Source organism: Scyliorhinus canicula, chromosome 19, assembly GCF_902713615.1.
Source record: "Scyliorhinus canicula chromosome 19, sScyCan1.1, whole genome shotgun sequence".
NCBI classification, from domain to species: Eukaryota; Metazoa; Chordata; class Chondrichthyes; order Carcharhiniformes; family Scyliorhinidae; genus Scyliorhinus; species Scyliorhinus canicula.
Genome location: NC_052164.1, coordinates 59,088,209 through 59,112,677, shown reverse-complemented (window position 1 = coordinate 59,112,677; position 24,469 = coordinate 59,088,209). Strand labels below are relative to the sequence as shown.

Genomic DNA, 24,469 nt, shown 5'->3' with positions numbered 1-24,469 from the left:
GGTTAGCACTGCTGCATCACGGCGCCAAGGTCCCAGGTTCGATCCCGGCTCTGGGTCATTGTCCGTGTGGAGTTTGCACATTCTCCCAGTGTTTGCATGGGATTCGCCCCCACAACCCAAAGATGTGCAGGGTAGGTGGATTTGACATGCTAAATTGACCTTAATTGGAAAAAATTAATTGGATACTCTAAATTTATTAAAAATAAATTCTCCCAGGAAAAAGGGGTTTTGGTTTTTTGAAGATGCTGGAAAAGCTGGGGCTTTTCTCCTGAGGGCAGAAATGTCAAGGGGAGATTTAATAGAGATGGGGCCTCACGGTAGCATGGTGGTTAGCATCAATGCTTCACAGCTCCAGTGGTCCCAGGTTCGATTCCCGGCTGGGTCACTGTCTGTGTGGAGTCTGCACGTCCTACCCGTGTGTGCGTGGGTTTCCTCCGGGTGCTCCGGTTTCCTTCCACAGTCCAAAGATGTGCGGGTTAGGTGGATTGGCCATGCTAAATTGCCCGTAGTGTAAGGTTAATGGGGGGATTGTTGGGTTACGGGTATACGGGTTACGTGGGTTTAAGTAGGGTGATCATTGCTCGGCACAACATCGAGGGCCGAAGGGCCTGTTCTGTGCTGTACTGTTCTATGTTCTATGTTCTAGATGTTCAAACTCATGAACAGCTTTGATGTTCCAGTTGTAGAATGACCAGTAGTGAGAAGAGAGATTTAAGGTGTCTGGCAGAAAAAGGTGACATGAGAAACATTTTGTTGCACTAGTTGCAATCTAGAATGCATTGGTTGAAAGAATGGTGACATCAGATTCAGCAATAATTGGATAAAGACCCGAAAGCGTAAATTTTAAGACGGCTATGGGAAAAGAGCTGCGAGTGGGGCTACTGGTTAGTTTTATCAAAGAACCAGCACAGATACAAGGAGTGGAATGGAATCCTTCTGAGCTATTATTTTTGGATTCTAGTTTCCTCTGATATCAATTACAAGGTAGGGAAATTAACCAATGTCACACATTTATTATGTATTACAGTCAAAATGGAAATGCTATACAACACCTTCTGTAGTTGAATTCTACTATCCAGTCCTATGGTTTTAAAACAGAATACTCCCTCTTGCTTTTTGTACTACTTTATGGGGGAAACAGCTAATTGTCTGTCTGATAAAGTCTTATTTTTAGCCATGGCTCAGTGATAGCAGACTCACCTTGATAAGGAGGTCATATTCTCAAGCCCTACTTCAGAGACTCGAGAGCACAACCTCGGCTGACATTTCTGACAGTACTGGGACAGTACAGCACTGTTGGAAGTGCTGGGTTTCACATGAGCCTTCAAGCCTCTCATGTGGTTGCAAATAATCTCATGACACTTTCAAGGAACAGTCACTCAATCATCATCACTGAAAAACAGATTATCTCATTGCTGTTTGAGGAATTTTGCTATGAACACATTTGACCACTGTACACCCAACACTCCAACAGTGACTGCATTGAAACTTACATCATTAGCTATGAAACACTTTGGAATGCTCTGATTTATTGACAACCCTATTTGGAATGTCTCTCAATGTGGGTCCAGCTGAAGGTTAATCAGAGTGAAAACAAGGTTAGCGTTAATGGCCCAATAGCTATTTCTTTTAATCACATTTCTACAGCGTTCCAACTATTCAAGAATGCATCAGGCAGTCACAGCAGTCTGATTCCGCACATTTCCTCAAACTTCAGAATTATTTGTTTTTGCAAAAGCACCCAATGACTTGATGGTAATCTATCAATTCCAATGAAGTAGATAGAGGCTTTCAGAAATGTGGAAACATAAAAGCACGAGCTTTAGTACAGGGAACAGCCATTTAGCCCTTCCGCGATCTGAATTTATAAAAAAAAAGCCCCTTTCCGAGACTGATTTTACAATGTTCCATTTTCCTGCTTTCCACCCCCATACCCTTCAGATCCTCTGGAATAAAGGTAAAGAAAACACTTGTCATAAAACAGAGAACCAGTTTCATCTGATATCTTGCCAAAGAATAAAACGTGTGTACAAATATTCCACTGAAAGTGATTCGGCAACAATCCAAAGTTCCTGCTCCATCCAGGAATTGAGCTAAAATGGGCCATGTTGGCCAACTAGCAATCGGTGATGGATGTCCTCAACACAAAGGTCAGTTTGCACTGCTATGCTTAGGATTGGCTGTGAACTACAGGTTTTCCACTTGATTTATTAAAAATGCTTAGGGAGCTCCCCGTTTCAGAGAACATGTCCATTCTGGTTCTAGTTGCAATCGCAACTCTGCTGCCCTTTCCCTTGGCCCTGTAATATTTTTTCATTTCAGGTGCTCATCCAATTCTTATATGAAAGCTCCAATTGTATCCACACTCACATATCATATATCCCAGATCATGACCGTCCAAAGTTTAAAAGAACCTATCTGCAGGTCACCATGACAAAGACCATTCGCCTACTCGTGTAGGAAAGGATTTGCTCTGCCATCCAACTGCTTAGACATCAGCGAGTTTGCACTGGGGAGAGGCTACTCACCAGCTCTGAATGTGGGAAGGGATTCACTCACTCATGAAACTAGCTGAAACACCAGCGGAGTTCATTCTAGGGAAGAGGCCGTTCACCTTAAATCAAGTTCTCGGCCCTTCCACCAACGGAAACAATTTGTCTCTCTCCACTCTGTCCAGGCACTTCATGATTTTGAATGGCTCTATCAAATCTTTTCCCAACTCTCTCTCCTCTTAGGAGAACATCAGTGACACCAAGCTATCTACTTAACTGAGGTCCTTCCTCTCTGGAACCATTTTTGTAAATTATTTTCTGCATTCTCGCCAAAGCCTTCACATCAGGGCCTCACGGTAGCATGGTGGTTAGCATCAATGCTTCGCAGCTCCAGGGTCCCAGGTTCGATTCCCGGCTGGGTCACTGTGTGGAGTCTGCACGTCCTCCCCGTGTGTGCGTGGGTTTCCTCCGGGTGCTCCGGTTTCCTCCCACAGTCCAAAGATGTGCGGGTTAGGTGGATTGGCCATGCTAAATTGCCCGTAGTGTAAGGTTAATGGGGGGATTGTTGGGTTACGGGTATACGGGTTACGTGGGTTTAAGTAGGGTGATCATTGCTCGGCACAACATCGAGGGCCGAAGGGCCTGTTCTGTGCTGTACTATTCTATGTTCTATCTATATCCTTCCAAAAGGCAGAGTTCAGAATTGGACACATCCTCCAGTTAAGGTTCAACCAGAGTTTTATAAAAGTTAAAAGTGACTTCCTGTTCCTCCATTTATAAAGCCTTTTATCTCGTGCCTTTGTAACTACTTTCTCAACTTGCACTGTCACCTTCAACAATTTGTGCACATATACCCCAAAGTCCTTCTGCTCCTGTACTCCTTTTAGAACCATAACTTGCCTCTCTGCCTTCTTTATACCAAGTATACCAATTCACACTTTCTCTATAGCCTCTGCCCTCTATCCTCCATCACTATCCTCCTCACAGTTCACAATATTTCCTAGTGTGGTGTAATCTGCAAATTTCAAAATTGTGCGCTGTACACCCAAGTCTAGGTTATTAACATGCAATCAAGAGACGTCGTGGTCTGAGTACCAACGATTGGGAGCCCCACTGTATACCTTCCTCTAGTCCAAAAAACAATAGTCCACCACCACTGCTCTGTGTTCCTAGAACTCAGACAACTTGGATTGGATTGGATTTGTTTATTGTCACGTGTACCGAGGTACAGTGAAAAGTATTTTTCTGCAAGCAGCTCAACAGATCATTCAGTACATGGGAAGAAAAAGAAATTAAACAAAATTCCAGAAAGTACATAATAGGGCAACACAAGATATACAATGTAAGCATTGGCATCGGATGAAGCATCCAGGGTGTAGTGTTAATGAGGTCAGTCCATAAGAGGGTCATTTAGGAGTCTGGTAACAGCGGGGAAGAAGCTGTTTTTGAGTCTATTCGTGCGTGTTCTCAGACTTCTGTATCTCCTGCCCGATGGAAGAAGTTGGAAAAGTGAGTAAGCTGGGTGGGAGGGATCCTTGATTATGCTGCCCGCTTTCCCCCGGCAGCGGGAGGTGTAGATGGAGTCCATGGATGGGAGGCAGGTTTGTGTGATGGACTGGGCGGTATTCACGACTCTCTGAAGTTCCTTGCGGTCCTGGGCCGAGCAGTTGCCATACCAGGCTGTGATGCAGCCAGATAGGATGCTTTCTATAGTGCATCTGTAAAAATTGTTAAGGGTTAATGTGGACATGCCGAATTTCCTTAGTTTCCTGAGGAAGTATAGGCGCTATTGTGCTTTGTTGGTGAAAGCGTCGATGTAAGTGGACCAGGACAGATTTTTGGTGATGTGCACCCCTAGGAATTTGAAATTGCTAACCATCTCCACCTCAGTCCTGTTGATGCTGACAGGGGTGTGTACAGTACTTTGCTTCCTGAAGTCGATGACCAGCTCTTTAGTTTTACTGGCATTGAGGGAGAGATTGTTGTTGTTACACTACTCCACTAGGTTCTCTATTCCCCTCCTGTATTCTGACTCGTCGTTATTTGAGATCCATACTTAATGTGGATCTCAATGAGAACTTAATATCCATGCTGCACTGTCCTTTTTATTCCGTGGCTTCAACTTTACTCATAAGCCTGTTTGTGGCTCTTTTCAAAAGCCTTTTAGAAATTCATAAACACCACATCAACCAAAACACAAACAAAATACTACAGATGCTGCAATTCCGAAACAAAAACTGAAAATGTTGGAAGGAGTCAGGTCAGTCAGCATCTATCGACAGTAAATTATGTTTCTTGTCAACGACCCTTGATCAGAATGGAGGAAAACAGAAATGCATTAGCTTTCGAGTAAGTGAAAGGGGAGGGGGCAAAGAAACAAAGAGGTCTGTGGAGGGTAGGGAAGCTCAAAAGAAAAAAAAAATCATGACTCAAAAGGCGAAGAGAAAAAGCAAAGAGAATAATAATGAATACAGTAAAGAAGCAAAAGATATGTCTTGATGAGGTGTACATAGAACATAGAACAGTACAGCACAGAACAGGCCCTTCGGCCCTCGATGTTGTGCCGAACAATGATCACCCTACTCAAACCCACGCTATACCCGTAACCCAACAACCCCCGCCCCCCCAACCTTACTTTTAAGGACACTACGGGCAATTTAGCATGGCCAATTCACCTAACCCGCACATCTTTGGACTGTGGGAGGAAACCGGAGCACCCGGAGGAAACCCACGCACACACGGGGAGGACGTACAGACTCCGCACAGACAGTGACCCAGCCAGGAACCGAACCTGGGACCCTGGAGCTGTGAAGCATTTATGCTAACCACCATGCTACCGTGCTGCCTTTTTTTTTTCTTTCTTTTTTAACCCAACAACCCCCCCCCAGTGTAATTGACTGGAAGGCAGCCATGTGAAGGCAAAGTGAAGGAATGAAGAAAGAAATGAGAAAAACCTGAAACAGCAAAAAAATTGCAACAAATGGAGGCAGAGGATATGATCTAAAATTGTTGAACTCAATGTTGTTAAACTCAGTGTTAAGTTCAGAAGATTGGAAACTGCCGATTCAAAAGATGAGGTGCTGTTCCTTGAGTTTATATTGAGTTTCATTGGAATATTCCATCAGCCAAGGACAGAAAGGTCAGAGTAGGAAGGAGCAAGGTGATAAATTGAAAAGACAAGTGACAGGAAATCCAGGGTCATGGTTATCAACTGAACTGAGGTACTACGCAAAACAGTCAGCCAGTCTGCATCCAGTCTCCTCATTGTAAAGACCATCACACTGTGTCCACCCTCATCAACAATCTCTGCTCCCTCATCAAAAACCTCACATAAGGACTTCCGGTGTGCAGCATGGAGTGAGTGAGCACACAGAGGCAGCTCCTGCCCAAGGTTACAGAAAAGAGCTCTTTTTTGGGCGGCACGGGTTGGAATTTCGACAAAAAGGCGTAGGTGAATGTTCGTAGAGTACTTTCCCCCAGGAATAGTATGTTTCTTGGTTATCAGACCCTCAGAAACAGGCCAAGATTGGGCTGAAGCACCAGCAGACAAAAGCCTCTACAAGCAGGCAGGCGGGGGAAGAGCCAGCTCAGATTTCTCAAGCTGACTTGAGGGTCTTTATGAAAGCTGAATTCTAGCAGCAGTCGGCGCTGTCCCGACGAATCCCAGTGGGGGAAGGTGTCTAGAGGAGCATTCCCCATAATTTATGGTGCTCACCCGGAGTGGGGCAAAGGAAAAAGCTGCAGCAGCTCCACAAGAAAAGCAGGGGAAGACAGACAAAATGGCGGCCGGCGGAACACCCGAGGACTGGTGGAAGTGGGCGCAGGAGCAGCAAGCCTCTCTTCTGCGCTGTTTTGCGGAGCTGAAGGCTGAGTTGCTGGACTCCTTGAATGCAACTACAAACAAGCTGCTTGGGACACAGACGGCCCAGGAGGTGTCTATTCGGGAGTTGCAGCAGCAGGCAGCTGAGCGGGAGGAGGAGGCCGTGGTCCTCGTGGGGAAAGTGGAGTTGCACGAGGCACTTCACAAAAAGTGGCAAGACCGCTTGGAGGAGCTGGACGTTCGCACGAGGCGAAAGAATTTGAGGATCCTGGGCCTGGCGGAGGGGCTGGAGGGGTCGGATCTCCCGTTGTACGTGACCACGATGTTGAGCTCGTTGATGGGAGCGGGGTCCTTCCATTTGCCTCTGGAGCTTGAGGGAGCTCACAGAGTGCTGGCCAGGAGGCCTAAGGCAAATGAACCCCCACGGGCGGTGCTGGTGCGGTTCCATCGATTTAGTGACCAGGAGTGTGTGCTGCGCTGGGCCAAGAAAGAGAGGAGCAGCAAGTGGGAGAATTCGGTGGTGCGAATCTACCAGGACTGGAGTGCGGAAGTGGCAAAGCGGCGGGCCGGGTTCAACCGGACGAAGGCGGTGCTGCATGCCAAGCAGGTCAGATTTGGAATGCTGCAGCCTGCGCATCTGTGGGTGACATATAAGGACCGGCACCACTACTTCGAGTCCCCGGAGGAGGAGTGGGCCTTTGTACAGGCGGAGAAGCTGGACTCGAACTAGGGTCTGGGGACACACTATGGCCGTTGCTGTTTTCGCTGTTGCTGTTCTTCAATTTTGACAGGTGTTATTTTTATGCTGGTTTTCTTTTTGCTCTGTTTCCGGGTGGGTTTGTCTGTTGGGTATGGGTGTGGGGTATGTGGAGACTGTTGGGGGTATGTGCTTTATATGTTATCTTCTGTACGGGGCTGGGGGTTGGGGTGAAACTGGATTTTGAGGAGCTGCGTCAGAAGGGTGGGGTGTGGCAGTGTGAAAGCGCAGGCTTTCCTCTGGATGTCCGCGCTGCGGGGCGGGGGGGCGGAGGCATGGCCTTCACTGGTTTTCTTTCCCCCGCTGAAGCGGTGCCAAGGAGGTGTGGCAAGAGGGGGATGACCCCATGCCGGGAGGAGATGGGTTTTGGCGGGAGCTTCCGGGTCAGCAGAAGTCAGCTGACTCACGGAAGTACCATGGAGGGTGCGTCGCGGCTAGGAGGGGTCCTAGCCTGGGGGAGTTGGGGGGGGATACCGGGTTGCTGCTGGAATGGCCAGGAAGGAGCTGGTGTGGGCCGGGGGGGGTAGAGGAGAGGCGTTATCGCCATGGGGAACGGGTCAGGCGGGGTGAGCTGGCCTGGGGCGAGCAGTCGATAAGCTATGGCTAGCCGGCGGGGGAGAGGGGCAGGTTGCCCTCTGATCCGGCTGATTACCTGGAACGTGAGGGGGCTGAATGGGCCGGTTAAGAGAACTACGGTATTTTCTCATCTGAAGGGGCTGAAGGCGGACGTGGCTATGCTCCAGGAGACCCACTTGAAGGTGGCGGACCAGGTTCGTCTGAGGAAGGGGTGGGTGGGGCAGGATTTTCACTCAGGATTGGACGCGAAGAACCGGGGGGTGGCGATTCTGGTGGGGAAGAGGGTGGCGTTCGAGGCGGCTGAGGTGGTGTCGGACAAGGAGGGCAGATATATTATGGTGAAGGGTAGGCTGCAGGGAGAGAAGGTGGTGCTGGTTAATGTATATGCCCCGAATTGGGATGATGCCGGCTTCATGAGGCGCTTGTTGGGTCGCATTCCGGACCTGGAGGCGGGGGGCCTGATCACGGGGGGAGACTTTAACACAGTGCTGGATCCCCCACTGGACCGGTCCAGTTCAAGGACGGGTAGGAGACCAGCGGCGGCCAAAGTGCTGAGGGGGTTTATGAACCAGATGGGAGGGGTGGATCCCTGGAGGTTTGGGAGGCCGAGAGCGCGGGAGTATTCCTTTTTCTCCCATGTCCATAGGGTCTATTCCCGAATAGATTTTTTCATCCTGAGCAGGGGATTGATCCCGAAGGTGCAGGATGCAGAGTATTCGGCCATAGCGATTTCAGACCATGCTCCGCACTGGGTTGATCTGGAGATGGGGGAGGCGCGGGACCAGCGCCCGCTCTGGCGCCTGGATGTGGGGATGCTGGCTGATGAGGTGGTGTGTAGGAGGGTCCGGGGAAGTATTGAGGGGTATCTGGATACCAACGACACGGGGGAGGTCCGGGTGGAGATGGTCTGGGAGGCTCTGAAAGCAGTGATCCGGGGGGAGCTGATCTCCATCCGGGCCCATAGGGAAAGGCGGGAGAGGAAGGAGAGGGAGAGACTGGTGGGGGAGCTCCTGGATGGGGACAGGAGATACGCGGAGGCACCGAAGGAGGGGTTGCTGGGGGAACGGCGTAGTTTGCAGGCCAAATTTGACTTGTTGACCACCAGAAAGGCGGAGACACAGTGGAGGAGGTCGCAGGGCGCGGTATATGAGTATGGGGAGAAGGCGAGCAGGATGTTGACGCATCAGCTCCGCAGGCGAGATGCGGCTAGGGAAATTGGTGGAGTGACGGATAGGGGTGGGAATGTAGTGCAGAAGGGGACAGAAGTAAATGGGGTCTTGAGGGACTTCTACGAGGAACTGTACCGGTCTGAAACTCCGATGGGAAGAGGGGGGATGGAGAGCTTCACGAACAGGCTATGTTTCCCAAGGGTTCAAGAAGAGCTGGTAGAGGGGCTGGGGGCGTCGATAGAGTTGGAGGAGCTAGTCAGGGGGATTGGACAAATGCAGTCAGGTAAGGCGCCGGGGCCGGACGGGTTCCCGGTGGAATTTTATAAAAAGTATGCGGATCTGGTGGGCCCCCTGTTGGTGCGAGCCTTCAATGAGGCATGGGAGGGGGGGGGCTTTGCCCCCGACGATGTCGCGGGCACGGATCTCTCTGATCCTGAAGAGGGATAAGGACCCCTTGCAGTGTGGATCATACAGGCCTATCTCGCTCCTCAATGTTGACGCTAAGTTGCTGGCGAAGATCCTGGCCACCAGGATAGAGGACTGTGTGTCAGGGGTGATACACGAGGATCAGACAGGATTTGTCAAGGGACGGCAGCTCAACACGAACGTGCGGAGACTGCTAAATGTAATTATGATGCCGGCAGTGGAGGGGGAGGCGGAGATAGTGGTGGCGCTGGATGCGGAGAAAGCGTTTGATAGAGTTGAGTGGGGGTACCTGTGGGAGGTGCTGGAGCGGTTCGGATTCAGGGAGGGATTCATCAAATGGGTGAGGCTGCTCTACGCGGCTCCGATGGCAAGTGTAGTTACCAATGGAAGGAGATTAGAGTACTTTAGGCTCTACCGTGGGACCAGGCAGGGGTGCCCCCTGTCCCCCTTGCTCTTTGCATTGGCGATTGAACCTTTGGCTATGGCGTTGAGGGAGTCAGGGAGATGGAGGGGTCTGGTGCGGGGTGGGGAGGAACATCGTGTATCGCTGTATGCGGACGACCTGCTGTTGTATGTGGCGGATCCAGAAGGGGGAATGCCAGGGGTGATGGAGCTGTTAGCGGAATTTGGGGGCTTCTCGGGCTATAAGTTAAATTTAGGCAAGAGTGAGGTATTTGTAGTACACCCGGGTGATCAGGGGGAGGGAATTGGGAGAGTCCCACTTGGGAGGGCAGTGAAGAGTTTCAGATACCTGGGGGTGCAGGTGGCCAGGAGTTGGGGGACTCTCCATAAGCTTAATTTTGCCGGGCTGGTGGAGCAGATGGAGGAGGAGTTTAGAGGGTGGGGCATGGTGCCGCTGTCGTTGGCGGGTGGAGTGCGGTCCGTCGGGATGACGGTTCTCCCGAGGTTCTTGTTCCTTTTTCAGTGTTTGCCCATCTTTATCCCTAGGGCCTTTTTTGGAGGGGTGACTAGCAGCATCATGGGCTTTGTTTGGGCGCATGGGACCCCGAGGGTGAGGAGGGTCTTCTTGGAACGGGGTAGAGATGGGGGGGGGGGGGGTCTGGCGTTACCCAATCTCTCGGGGTATTATTGGGCGGCCAATGTGTCGATGGTGCGTAAGTGGGTAATGGAGGGGGAGGGGGCAGCATGGAAACGGATGGAGAGGGCGTCCTGTGGAGATACAAGCCTGGGGGCCCTGGTAACGGCGCCGTGGCCGCTCCCTCCTACGAGGTATACCACGAGTCCGGTGGTGGCGGCTACCCTCAAGATTCGGGGGCAGTGGAGGCGACATGGGGGAGAAGTGGGGGGCTCGATGGAGGCTCCGTTAAGGGGGAACTACAGGTTCGTCCCAGGGAACATTGATGGGGGATTTCAGGGTTGGCACAGAGCGGGCATCAGACAGCTGAGGGACCTGTTTATTGATGGGAGGTTTGCGAGCCTGGGGGAGTTGGAGGAGAAATTTGGGCTCCCCCCGGGGAACATGTTCAGGTATCTGCAGGTAAAGGCATTTGCTAGGCGGCAGGTGGAGGGATTCCCTTCGCTTCCCGCGAGGGGAGTGAGCGACAGGGTGCTTTCGGGGGTCTGGGTCGGAGAGGGGAAGATATCTGATATCTACAAGGTTATGCAGGAGGCGGTAGAGGAGCTGAAAGCTAAGTGGGAGGGGGGAACTGGGGGAACAGATCGAAGACGGGACATTGGCTGATGCTCTGGAGAGGGTTAATTCTTCCTCCTCGTGTGCGCGGCTTAGCCTCACCCAATTCAAGGTGCTGCACCGGGCCCACATGACTGGGACGAGGATGAGTAGGTTCTTTGGGGGTGAAGACAGGTGTGTCAGGTGCTCGGGGAGTCCAGCGAACCATGCCCATATGTTCTGGGCATGCCCAGCACTGGAGGAGTTCTGGAAGGGGGTGGCGAGGACGGTGTCGAGGGTGGTGGGATCCAGGGTCAAGCCAGGATGGGGACTCGCGATGTTTGGGGTTGTGGTGAAGCCTGGAGTGCAGGAGGCGAAAGAGGCCGGTGTGCTGGCCTTTGCGTCCCTAGTAGCCCGGCGAAGGATCTTGCTACAATGGAAGGATGCGAGGCCCCCAAGCGTGGAGACCTGGATCAATGACATGGCGGGTTTCATTAAGCTAGAGAAGGTCAAATTCGTCCTGAGAGGGTCGGTACAAGGGTTCTTTAGGCGGTGGCAACCTTTTCTCGACTTTCTGGCTCAACGATAGGGTACAGGGACAGTAGCAGCAGCAACCCGGGGGGGAGGGGGGGGGACGACAATGGCTATGTTTGTTTGTTTATTTAATTTTAATTTATTTTTAAGTTCTTTTGTTGTTCATTGGGGTTGGGGGGGTGGGGGGATGTGACACATGCGTCGATACGGTCTGGGGGTGTTACAGTTATTATGGGTTATTTTGTTGCATTTCATTGTTTGTCGTTATGTTTTATATTTTCTGTAAAAAATTCCAATAAAAATTATATTTAAAAAAAACCTCACACAAGTTATCAAACATGATGTGTCTTCAACAAATCCACTCTGGCTCACTGAATTAATTCGCACAGTCGAAGTGACTGTGAATAATTGTCTCCAAAAGCTTTTGCACCACTGAGGCTAACCACACTGTGAATAAAATTAATTTCCAAGTTTGGGCTTGCATCCTTTCTTGAATGAACATTTGCACTAAGGTACCAACCGATTACCAGATACCAACAGCAAGGCTGGCCACTTTCTATCAAACCTTTTTGCCTTGCAATTGGAATAAATCTTTATCTAAAGACACACTGGGGCAGCATTTCAGGCTCCAGTGATGCCGGAATAGGAGAAAGTCACGGCATTCACTTTCATAGCTATTTGGTCATGTCTTCAGGTAGCGGGAGCAGCGATGTACTGAACTTCAGTTTCTGTTGCATGATGGAACCCTGACACATGCATGGAACGTTTAAACTTTTAATGGGCTGATTTGGGCTGCCTTGTACCATCTGCTAACATCACTTACACTGAGCTAAGGGTCAGAGACTTGGGGTTAGATATGTATTACTTACTCAGATACTTGCCTCAAATTGTTATAATAATAATAATCTTTATTGCCATCAGTAGGCTTACATTAACACTGCAATGAAGTTACTGTGAAAAGTCCCTAGTCGCCACATTCCAGCACCTGTTTGAGAACACAGAGGGAAAATTCAGAATGTCCAATTCACCAAACAGCACGTCTTTCGGGACTTGTGGGAAGAAACCAGAGCACCCGGAAGAAACCCACGCAGTTACAGGGAGAACGTGCAGACTCCACACAGACAGTGACCGAAACCGGGGATCGAACCTGGGACACTGGAGCTGTGAATCAACAGTACTAACCACTGTGCTACCATGCTGCCCATGATACTGTTACACTGTTTCATCTCTGGTATAACTCAGTGATTAAAAGCACAATCTAACTCAGCACTCCCGCAGGTCCGATTCAACTAATCCCCAATTCCCACCTGATCCAAGTGCCTTTAAAAACCTTTGACTCAAATACACCCTCCCTAGATCCACCAAACTACACCCTGACCTGACCACATTCCTCCTGAGCAGACTACCTATACCCCGGCTTGACTACCCACACCCTGAACCAAGATACCCACCCCCCAACCCACCCCTGACCACACCCTGCAATATGACTATCACTCTCTCACTAAATCCTCCAAAACATTCGAGACCTTAGAAACATACCTAAATATGGCAGCCGATATAAAAATACAGATGTCCTCTGCGCTGCTCCTCTTTGCGGGTTTCCTCCTGGTTCACTGGGCTGCAGCTTCGTTGACCCAGCTGGGCTCGAAAGTCCTGGCTGAAAGTGGGAAAAAAAGGTAAGCTGCAATGATCCCCACAATCAGCAGTGATGCGTATACCATTAACACAAATCTGAAGAATATGAACCAATAGCAGAAAGTAAACACAAAATGACAAAACTTTCTGGGAGATGAGTGCTCTACTGACAAATTTTAACTATTATCTGAATATTTAAGATAGGGTCTTCTTAAAGGTTCAATTTCTCCCATCGGGGGTTTGCCAATTTGCTACCTATTGTGGAATGCAGTTAATATCTAATCCAGGGGTGGGCAAACTGCGGCCCGCCAAAGGTCTTTATGCAGCCCACCAAGTCATTAAAAATTTTTTTTTTTAACGTTAATGGGGGGGGGGGTTTACGTACCGGTATAGGGTGGATACGTTGACTTGAGTAGGGTGATCATTGCTCGGCACAACATCGAGGGCCGAAGGGCCTGTTCTGTGCTGTACTGTTCTATGTTCTACATGAGGCGCCCAGAATCATAACCGGGTGAAGTAATTATTTTACTTAATATACTATGCGGCCCTTTAAAATTGTGAATTTCTGAATGTGGCCCTTGCACGGAAAAGTTTGCCCACCCCTGATTTAACCCATAAGGAGATTTCTGGTGGCGGCATGTAGGAGGAAGTCGCACGTTGGAGGGCTCCCGCTCGAGACTTCATATTTTGGAGTTTGATGCCCAGTCCCAGGGGCAATTTTTGATTAAATAAGTGCAGGAAGACAAAGAAGAAAGATGTCTAAATCCCAAAGAAAAACGGCCGTGAAAAAGGGGGCTAATGAAGGTTCGCTGCCGAGTGGAAAGGTTGGCTCATGAATTGGAAGGAAGACGGAGGCTGGGTCACCAAGTGAGGCCTCACTGCTCACGGCAGAAAGGATGGCCGAGGTGATAGCCGTGGAACTTGAAAAATAGTTCACAAAGCACATGGAAGCGATAAGGATGGAGATAGTGGCAGTATTGAAAGTGCTGGTGGAGGAGGCGATTGCCCCGGTGAGGGCAGCGGTATCGAGAGCATCGGCCGAGGTGCGGGAGCAAAGTGAGACACTGAAGGAAGTGAAAGAGGCCTTGTCGCAACACAGTGACCAACTCACCTCAATGGGTAAGGAGCTGCGGAGGGTGGTGGAGATCAAGTAGGGTCAGCGAGCCAAAATGGAGGACTTGGAAAACAGATCCAGGCAGCAGAATCCAAGGACGGTGGGGACTACCCGAAGGGGGGAAGGCCCCAGGGTGTCTGAGTAATAATACTAATAATTGCTTCTTGTCACAAGTAGGCTTCAATGAAGTTACTGTGAAAATCCTTTATGGGCAGCACGGTAGCATTGTGGATAGCACAAATGCTTAACAGCTCCAGGGTCCCAGGTTCTATTCCAGCTTGGCTCACTGTCTGTGCGGAGTCTGCACATCCTCCCCGTCTCTGCGTGGGTTTCCTCCGGGTGCTCCGGTTTCCTCCCACAGTGCAGGTTAGGTGGACTGGCCATGATAAATTGCCCTTAGTGTCCAAAATTGCCCTTAGTGTTGGGTGGGGTTACTGGGTTATGGGGATAGGGTGGAGGTGTTGATCTTGGGTAGGGTGCTCTTTCCAAAAGCCGGTGCAGACTCGATGGGCCAAGTGGCCTCCTTCTGCACTATAAATTCTATGACTCTATGACTATCCCCAGATGCCACATTCTGGCACCTGGGAAGCCGGTCTGGGAAGTATTTTGCCACGATGTTGGCGGAGCTATTGGGGTAGGGGAAGGTCCCTTTCGGTACGAACTGGATCTGGCTCATAGGTCGTGGAGGCCTATGCAAAAGGCAAGTGAGCCGCCAAGAGCAGTGACTATTTGTTTCCGTAGGTACCGCGTGAAGGAAAAGGTCCTGCACTGGGCAAAGCAGAAGCGGGAGGTGCAGCAGGCTGGTGCAGGTATACGCATATACCAGGACTTTACTGTGGAGTTGGCAAGGAGGCGGGCGGCCTTTGGCCGAGTGAAGACAGCACTGTATAACAGCAAGGTGTGCTGCGACAGTGTACCCAGCTAAGTGGAGGGTGACCTACAAATCCAAAGACTTTCATTTTGAGACGGTGGAAGCGGCAGAGGTGTTTGTGAAGGCAGAAGGACTGTGGCAGAACTGAGAAATGGGGCTGAGGGTTGGTCTTGTACGGAGGGTAGGGAGTTGGTAGGAGAATATGTAGCTTTATCTTTTCACTGCATGTTGTTATGTGTACTAAATGAGTCGACATTGTCTATTTGGACAAGGTAAGAGTTGGGATTTACTTTTGCAATGATGGTTCTTTGGGGCTTGTGTGTTTATGCTGGGGCTGTGTGTTAAAGGGGATTTCTTTCATTTCCTGAGACCGGGCACGGGGGAGGGGATGAGGGTGAGATTTGAGACGCGGGCAGGGGCCTCCACACTGGCTGGTTGAAGCCGGCCAGTGAACGGGAGTGAGGTGGGAGGAGGGGCTGCGGACATCAGAGCCCGGCAGAACAGCTGGTTGAAGCCGGCCAGTGAACGGGAGTGAGGTGGGAGGAGGGGCTGCGACCATCAGAGCCTGGCAGAACAGGTTTTGATGAGCCTAGTTGGGGTGAAAAGTTGGGGAAAGGGACCGATACTGGGTGAGGTGTTTTCGAGAGGAAATGAAGGGGTGGAGTCTGGGAGAGGGGGGTGGGGGAGTTACAATACATGGGTGTTCTTCATTGTACACTTTTGGGGATTGGGTGGCCTTTAATGTTAACAGGGTACATAGAACATAGAACACTACAGCGCAGTACGGGCCCCTCGGCCCTCGATGTTGCGCCGACCTGTGAAACCATCTGAAGCCTATCTGACCTACACTATTCCATTTTCATCCATATGTCTATCCAGTGACCACTTAAATGCCCTTAAAGTTGGCGAGTCTACTACTGTTGCAGGCAGGGCGTTCCACACCCCTACTACTCTCTGAGTAAAGAAACTGCCTCTGACATCTGTCCTATATCTATCACCCCTCAATTTAAAGCTATGTCCTCTCGTGTTGGTCATCACCATCCGAGGAAAAAGACTCTCACTGTCCACCCTATCTAACCCTCTGACTATCTTATATGTCTCAAAAGTCACCTCTCAGCCTTCTCCTCTCTAACGAAAACAACTTCAATTCCCTGAGCCTTTCCTCGTAAGACCTTCCCTCCATACCAGGCAACATCCTAGTAAATCTCCTCTGAACCCTTTCCAAAGCTTCCACATCCTTCCTATAATGTGGTGACCAGAACTGCACGCAGTACTCCAGGTGCGGCCGCACCAGAGTTATGTACAGCTGCAGTATGACCTTGTGGTTCCGAAACTCAATCCCCCTGCTTATAAAGGCTAGCACACCATATGCCTTCTTAACAGCCCTATTAACCTGGGTGGCAACTTTCAGGGATTTATGTACCTGGATGCCGAGATCTCTCTGTTCATCTACACTACCAAGAATCTTGCCATTAGCCCAGTACTCTGCATTCCTGTTATTCCTTCCAAAGTGAACCACCTCACACTTTTCCGCATTAAACTCCATCTGCCACCTCTCAGCCCAGCTCTGCAGCTTATCTATGTCCCTCTGTATCCTATAACATCCTTCAGCACTATCCACAACTCCACCGACCTTCGTGTCATCGGCAAATTTACTAACCCATCCTTCTACACCCTCTTCCAGGTCATTTATAAAAATGACAAACAGCAGTGGCCCCAAAACAGATCCTTGCGGTACACCACTAGTAACTGAACTCCAGGATGAACATTTGCCATCAACCACCACCCTCTGTCTTCTTTCAGCTAGCCAATTACTGATCCAAACCGCTAAATCACCTTCAATTCCATACTTCCTTATTTTCTGCAATAGCCTACCGTGGGGAACCTTATCAAACGCCTTACTGAAATCCATATACACCACATCAACAGCTTTACCCTGATCCACCTGTTTGGTCACCTTCTCAAAAAACTCAATAAGGTTTGTGAGACATGACCTACCCTTCACAAAACCATGTTGAGTATCGCTAATCAACTTGTTCTTTTCAAGATGATTATAAACCCTATCTCTTATAACCTTTTCCAACATTTTACCCACAACCGAAGTAAGGCTCACAGGTCTATAATTACCAGGGTTGTCTCTACTCCCCTTCTTGAACAAGGGGACAACATTTGCTAACCTCCAGTCTTCCGGCACTATTCCTGTCGACAAAGACGACATAAAGATCAAGGACAAAGGCTCTGCAATCTCCTCCCTGGCTTCCCAGAGAATCCTAGGATAAATCCCATCTGGCCCAGGGGACTTATCTATTTTGACATTTTCTAAAATTGCTAACGCCTCCTCCTTTTGAACCTCAATTCCATCTAGCCTGTTTGACTGAACCTGAGTGTTCTCCTCGACAACATTGTCTTTCTCCAGTGTAAACACTGACGAAAAATATCCATTTAATGCTTCCCCTATCTCCTCTGATTCCACACACAACTTTCCACTACTATCCTTGATTGGCCCTAATCTTACTCTAGTCATTCTTTTGTTCCTGATATACCTATAGAAAGCCTTAGGGTTTTCCTTGATCCTATCCGCCAACAACTTTTCATGTCCTCTCCTCACTCTTCTTAACTCTCCCTTTAGGTCCTTCCTGGCTAACTTGTAACTCTCAAGTGCCCTAACTGAGCCTTCATGTCTCATCCTAACATAAGCCTTCTTCTTCCTCTTGACAAGTGCTTCAACTTCCTTAGTAAGCCACGGTTCCCTTGCTCGACAACCTCCTCCCTGCCTGACGGGTACATACTTATCAAGGACACGCAGTAGCTGTTCCTTGAAAAAGCTCCACATTTCGATTGTACCCATCCCCTGCAGTTTCCTTCCCAATCCTATACATCCTAAATCTTGCCGAATAGCATCATAATTGCCTTTCCCCCAGCTATAATTCTTGCCTTGCGGTATATACCTACCCCTGCCCATTGCTAAAGTAAACATAACCGAGTTGTGATCACTATCACCAAAGTGCTCACCTACATCTAAAACTAACACCTGGCCGGGTTCATTACCCAGTACCAAATCCAATGTGGCCTCGCCCCTTGTTGGCCTGTCTACATACTGTGTCAGAAAACCCTCCTGCACACACTGCACAAAAACTGACCCATCTATAGTACTCGAACTATAGTATTTCCAGTCAATATTTGGAAAGTTAAAGTCCCCCATAACAACTACCCTGTTACTCTCGCTCCTGTCAAGAATCATCTTTGCAATCCTTTCCTCTACATCTCTGGAACTATTCGGAGGTCTATAGACAACTCCCAACAGGGTGACCTCTCCTCTACTGTTCCTAACCTCGGCCCATACTGCCTCAGTAGACGAGTCCTCAAGCGTCCTTTCTACCGCCGTAATACTTTCCTTGATTAACAATGCCACACCCCCCCCTCTTTTACCATCTTCTCTGTTCTTACAGAAACATCTAAATCCTGGAACCTGCAACAACCATTCCTGTCCCTGCTCTACCCATGTCTCCGAAATCGCCACAACATCGAGATCCCAGGTACCAACCCATGCTGCAAGCTCACCCACCTTATTCCGGATGCTCCTGGCGTTGAAGTAGACACACTTCAAACCAGCGTCCTGCTTGCCGGTGCCCTCTTTCGAACTTTTAACCCTATCCCTGACCTCACTACTCTCAACATCCTGTACACTGGGACTACAATTTAGGTTCCCATCCCCCTGCTGAATTAGTTTAAACCCCCCCCGAAGAGCACTAGCAAATCTCCCCCCCCCAGGATATTGGTACCCCTCTGGTTCAGGTGAAGACCATCCTGTTTGTAGAGGTCCCACCTACCCCAGAATGAGCCCCAATTATCCAGGAAACCAAAACCCTCCCTCCTGCACCATCCCTGTAACCACGTGTTCAACTCCTCTCTCTCCTTATTTCTCACTTCGCTAGCACGTGGCACGGGTAACAACCCAGAGATAACAACTCTGTTTGTTCTAGCTCTCAGCTTCCACCCTAGCTCCCTGAATTTCTATCTCAAATCCCCATCTCTCTTCCTACCTATGTCGTTGGTACCTATGTGGACCACGACTTGGGGCTGCTCCCCCTCCCCCTTAAGGATCCCAAAAACACGATCAGAGACATCACAAACCCTGGCACCTGGGAGGCAACACACCAACCTTGAGTCTCTTTCGTTCCCACAGAACCTCCTGTCTGTTCCTCTAACTATGGAGTCCCCAATGACAAGTGCTCTGTTCCTCTTCTCCCTTCCCTTCTGAGCAACAGGGACAGACTCTGTGCCAGAGACCTGCGCCCTATTGCTTACCCCTGGTAAGTCGTCCCCCGCAACAGTATCCAAAACGGTATACTTGTTATAGAGGGGAACGACCACAGGGGATCCCTGCACTGCCTGCCGGTTCCCTCTCCCTCCCCTGACGGTAACCCATCGACTTTCTTCTTTTACCTGAGGTGTGACTACCTCCCTATAACTCCTCTCAATAACCTCCTCCGCCTCCCGAATGATCCGAAGTTCATCCAGCTCCAGGTCCCTAATGCGGCTCTCGAGGAGCTGGAGTTGGGTGCACTTCCCACAGATGTAGTCAGAAGGGACACTAGAGGTGACCCTTTCCTCCCACATTCTGCAGGAGGAACATTCAACTGCCCTAGCTTCCATTCCCACTGAACTAACTTTCCAACTACTGAAAAATAAAAATAAAAAACTTGTTAGTTTAGCAATCCAACGGACTGAGCTTTTTTCTGAGGTTGGGGGCGGACTATATATGTTAATAGTGATTATGGGAGATTCTGGATTACTTTTTTTTATTTGACATTTATGTTGTCATGCGGGCTGTTGTTTGGGAGTTGGTGGGAGGATGAGATTGTTTTTTAGAAGGCGATTCACATTGTATTCGTTACCGTTTACTGTTTGTTGGTGGGTGTACATTCTGAAGAAAAAGTGAAAAAGGAGAATAAAAGCATTCTTTAAAAAAATATCTAACACAAGATAAGAACTAGGAGCAGGAGTATGCCATCTAGCCCCTCGGGCCTGCTCCGCCATTCAATGAGATCATGGCTGATCTTTTGTGGACTCGGCTCCCACTTTCCGGCCCGAACACCATAACCCTTACCCCCTTTATTCTTCTAAAAACTATCTATCTTTATCTTCAAAACATTAAATGAAGGAACCTCATCTGCTTCACTGGGCAAGGAATTCCATAGATTCACAACCCTTTGGGTGAAGAGGTTCCTCCTAAACTCAGTCCTAAATCTACTTCCCCTTATATTGAGTCTCTGTGCCCCCGAGTTCTGCTTTCACCCGCCAGTGGAAACAACCTGCCCGCATCTATCTATCCCCTCATGAATTTATAATTTTATATGTTTCTATAAGCTCCCCCCCACATCCTTTTAAATTCCAACGAGTACAATCCCAGTCTACTCAACCTCTCCTCGTAATCCAACCCCTTCAGGTCTGGGATTAACCTAGTGAATCTCCTCTGCACACCCTCCAGCGCCAGCACGTCCTTGCTCAGGTAAGACGACCAAAACTGAACACAATACACCAGGTGTGGCCTCACTAACACCTTATACAATTGCAGCATAACCTCCCTAGTCTTAAACTCCACCTCTCTAACAATGAAGGACAACATTTCATTTGCCTTCTTAATCACCTGTAAACCAGGTGATGCAGAGCTTCATGTTTTAATATTTTATCAATTAAATAATAATCCCGTTTGCTGTTAATCCTACCAAATGGATAACCTCACATTTGTCAACATTGTATTCCATCTGCCAAACCGTAGCCCATTCACTTAACCTATCCAAATCCTTCTGCAGACTTCCAGTATCCTCTGCACTTTTTGCTTTACCACTCATCTTAGTGTCATCTGCAAACTTCGACACATTGCACTTGGTTCCCAACTCCAAATCATCTATGTAAATTGTGAAAAATTGTGGGCCCAATACTGATCCCTGAGGGACACCACTAGCAACTGATTGCCAACCAGAGAAACATCCATTAATCCCCACTCTTTGCTTTCTATTAATTAACCAATCCTCTATCCATGCTACTACTTTACCCTTAATGCCATGCATCTTTATCTTATGCAGCAACCTTTTGTGTGGCACTTTGTCAAAAGCTTTCTGGAAATCCAGAAATACCACATCCATTTGCTCCCCGTTACCAATCGCGCTGGTAGTCCTCAAAAAATTCCACTAAATTAGTTAGGCACGACTTGCTCTTTATGAACCCATGCTGCGTCTGCCCAATGGAACAATTTCCATCCAGATCCCTCGCTATTGCTTTCTTGATGATAAATTCCAACATCTTCCCTACTACCGAAGTTAAGCTAACTGGCCTATAATTACCCGCTTTCTGCCTACCTCTTTTTTTAAAGTGGTGTCACATTTGCTAATTTTCAATCCGCCGGGACCACCCCATTGTCGAGTGAATTTTGGTAAATTATCACTAGTGCATTTGCAATTTCCCTAGCCATCTCTTTTAGCACTCTGGGATGCATTCCATCAGGGCCAGGAGACTTGTCTACCTTTGGCGCCATTTTCATTTTTCATTTCATTAGCTTGCCCATCACTACCTCCTTAGTGAAAACAATCATCTCAAACTCCTCACCTGTCATAGTCTCATTTCCATCAGTCACTGGCATGTTATTTGTGTCCTCCACTGTGAAGACTGACCCAAAAAACCTGTTCAGTTCCTCAGCCATTTCCCCATCTCCCATTATTAAATATATATTATTTATAATATATATATTTACATTCTGAGCAAGTTTACTCTCATAATCTATTTTACTCTTCTTTATAGCTTTTTTTTAGTAGTTTTCTGTTGCCCCCTAAAGATTTCCCATCCTCCAGTCTCCCACTAAGCTTTGCCACTTTGTATGCTTTTTCCTTCAATTTGATACTCTCCCTTATTTCCTTAGATATCCACGGTCGATTTTCCCTCTTTCTACTGTCCTTCCTTTTTGTTGGTATAAACCTTTGCTGAGCACTGTGAAAAATCACTTGGAAGGTTCTCCACTGTTTCACCATAAAGTCTTTGCTCCCAGTCTACCTCAGTTAGCTCTTCTCCCATTCCATTGTAATCTCCTTTGTTTAAGCACAAAACACTAGTGTTTGATTTTACCTTCTCACCCTCCATCTGTATCTTAAATTCCACCATATTGTGATCCTTCCTTCCGAGAGGATCCCTAACTATGAGATCATTAATCAATCCCGTCTCATTTCACAGGACCAGATCTAGGAACGCTTGTTCCCTCGTCGGTTCCATTACATACTGTTCAAGGAAACTATCGTGGATACATTCTATAAACTCCTCCTCAAGGCTGCCTTGATCGACCTGGTTAAACCAATCGACATGTAGATTAAAATCTCCCATAACTGCTGTACCATTTCTACATGCATCAGTTTTTTCTTTGTTTATTGCCTGCCCCACTATAATGTTACTATTTGGTGGCCTATAAACTACTTCTATCAGTGACTTTTTCACCTTACTATTCCTGATTTCCACCCAAATGGATTCAACCTTATCCTCCATAGCACCGATGTCATCCCTTACTATTGCCCGGATGTCATCCTTAAATAAAAGAGCTACATCACTTCCCTTACCATCCACTCCGTCCTTGCAAATAGTTTGATACCCGTGGATATTTAACTCCCATTTAACCTATAAATACATCAAGTTTGACAGGTAATCTTCATCACAACATGAGTGGGCGAGATGTTCAATAGCTTTTTGACATTTCTGACTTTAATTTTAAGTCTGGTGTGAAATCTGGTGACCTTCTGACCAAAGCAACAAATATAAATCAACTCGAGTCAGTGGCCACTACTGCTTCCACTTCAGTCACAAATTGGATATCCTGCTTCCTGATAACTCGACAGCAGATACCACAGACATCAAATAACAGAGTTCTAGAAGTGGTACAGGAAGTACCACTGTCTATAAGTTCCAAGACAATGTCACAAATAATCACTTCACATACACGATCAGACCTAATTACGATAGAGGTTAGACAATATCTACTCTTTTACTCACATGTACATATAATAGTTACAGCAGGGGTGGAGTGTTCAAATTTCAATATGGCAAGTTGTGAAATTGAGTTCCAAAAATATGATCATGGTTTGTCCAGAAATGATGATTACTGATTACGATTCATTGCCGAATAAATTATGGGGAAAAAAACACACCTTTTCCTCCCCAGTTTGGCATACATACTTCCAGTTTCGCAAAACGTGGTTGACCCAGCATGTCCAACAAACTATTCAGTGATTTAGCAGTAATAACAGTACAGAGGACAATATCATTTCAAACAAGGCAAACATTTTTTCAAGGCAAGTAACAGAGTACATGAAAGGAATCTGTGCACCCATCGCCAATCTTTTTTTAAAAATAATTCCACGCAATAATAAAACAAATAATTGTTCCCATTAGTATATGAATGGTTTACTACTGTGCTAAACCAGCCGCTAACAACCCAGGGTGTTGAAATACTGTTCTCCTAAAAGTACAAGGATGGCGTCATTTGTAGCTAAGTGGTGCACTCTCACCTCTGAGTGAGAAGTCCTAGGTTCAAACCACACTCCATACACCTCAGTATATAATACAGGCTGACATTTCAGTGCAATACAGAAGGTATTGTTGCACTGTTGGAAATGCTATCTTTTGGATGACCAAGGCACTGTCTGACCTCTCGGGTGAATGTAAAGTTTTTCTCAGCAATATCCAATGAGATAGTGAGTTCACCTTATGTCCTGGCCAGCATTTAGTCAACAAAGGACAGGTCATCTGGTCATTTATCTCATTGCTGTTTGTTTACCTCGACTGTGCACAAATTGGCTGCCTCATTATCTATATTACAACAGCTGCAATACTTCAAAAGCACTTCATTGGCTGGAAGCATTTTGGGACATCTGCAGAAGGCACTACATAAATGCAAGTGCTTCCAGATTTCTTTTTTAACCTTACAGCAGTTGCAGCCATTTTGCTCTCCCATAGCTGCATTACATGCAAGGGGCCAAACACAGTTCAATACCAAATTCAGCTCTGGAAATTTAATACAAGGTTTATCTGCTTGCTCCTGCAAGGGAATGCATTAGTACTCCATTATTGAGAGACTGGTACGTGGTGGAAATGTAAACGATCAAAACAGCCAGCAGACGGCTTCCGGTGGCGGCCATAGTCTAAGTAAAACATTTGGTGGCTCCTGCTCGAGGCAGAACTGTTTGGTATTTTTCACCCGGAAAAAGGGGGGCTGGATTCTCCGCCCCGCCGCACAACCTTTCTATTTCACCCTGCCGGCGGGATGCTCTGTTACGCCAGCTGGTCAATGGGGTCTCCCATTGCGAGACAGCACCAGGCCGTCGGGGGAATCCCCGGGCTGCTGCCAAAACGGAGCATCCCGCCGGCAGAGAATCCAGCCCGTGATGTTTGCTGGAGCAAAGTG

At 48.1% G+C, this 24,469-nt stretch overlaps 1 protein-coding gene across 5 annotated transcripts in view; it reads right to left on the bottom strand.

The window, feature by feature from the left end:
- LOC119954104 (rho GTPase-activating protein 32-like) overlaps positions 1-24,469 on the bottom strand; it is a 726,718-nt gene that overhangs the window by 557,306 nt on the left and 144,943 nt on the right. For all 5 annotated transcript variants that reach the window (XM_038778987.1, XM_038778995.1, XM_038778990.1 and 2 more), the window contains exon 2: positions 12,944-13,061. The gene's annotated coding sequence lies outside the window, so the exon portion shown is untranslated. The remainder of the gene's footprint in view (positions 1-12,943; positions 13,062-24,469) is intronic.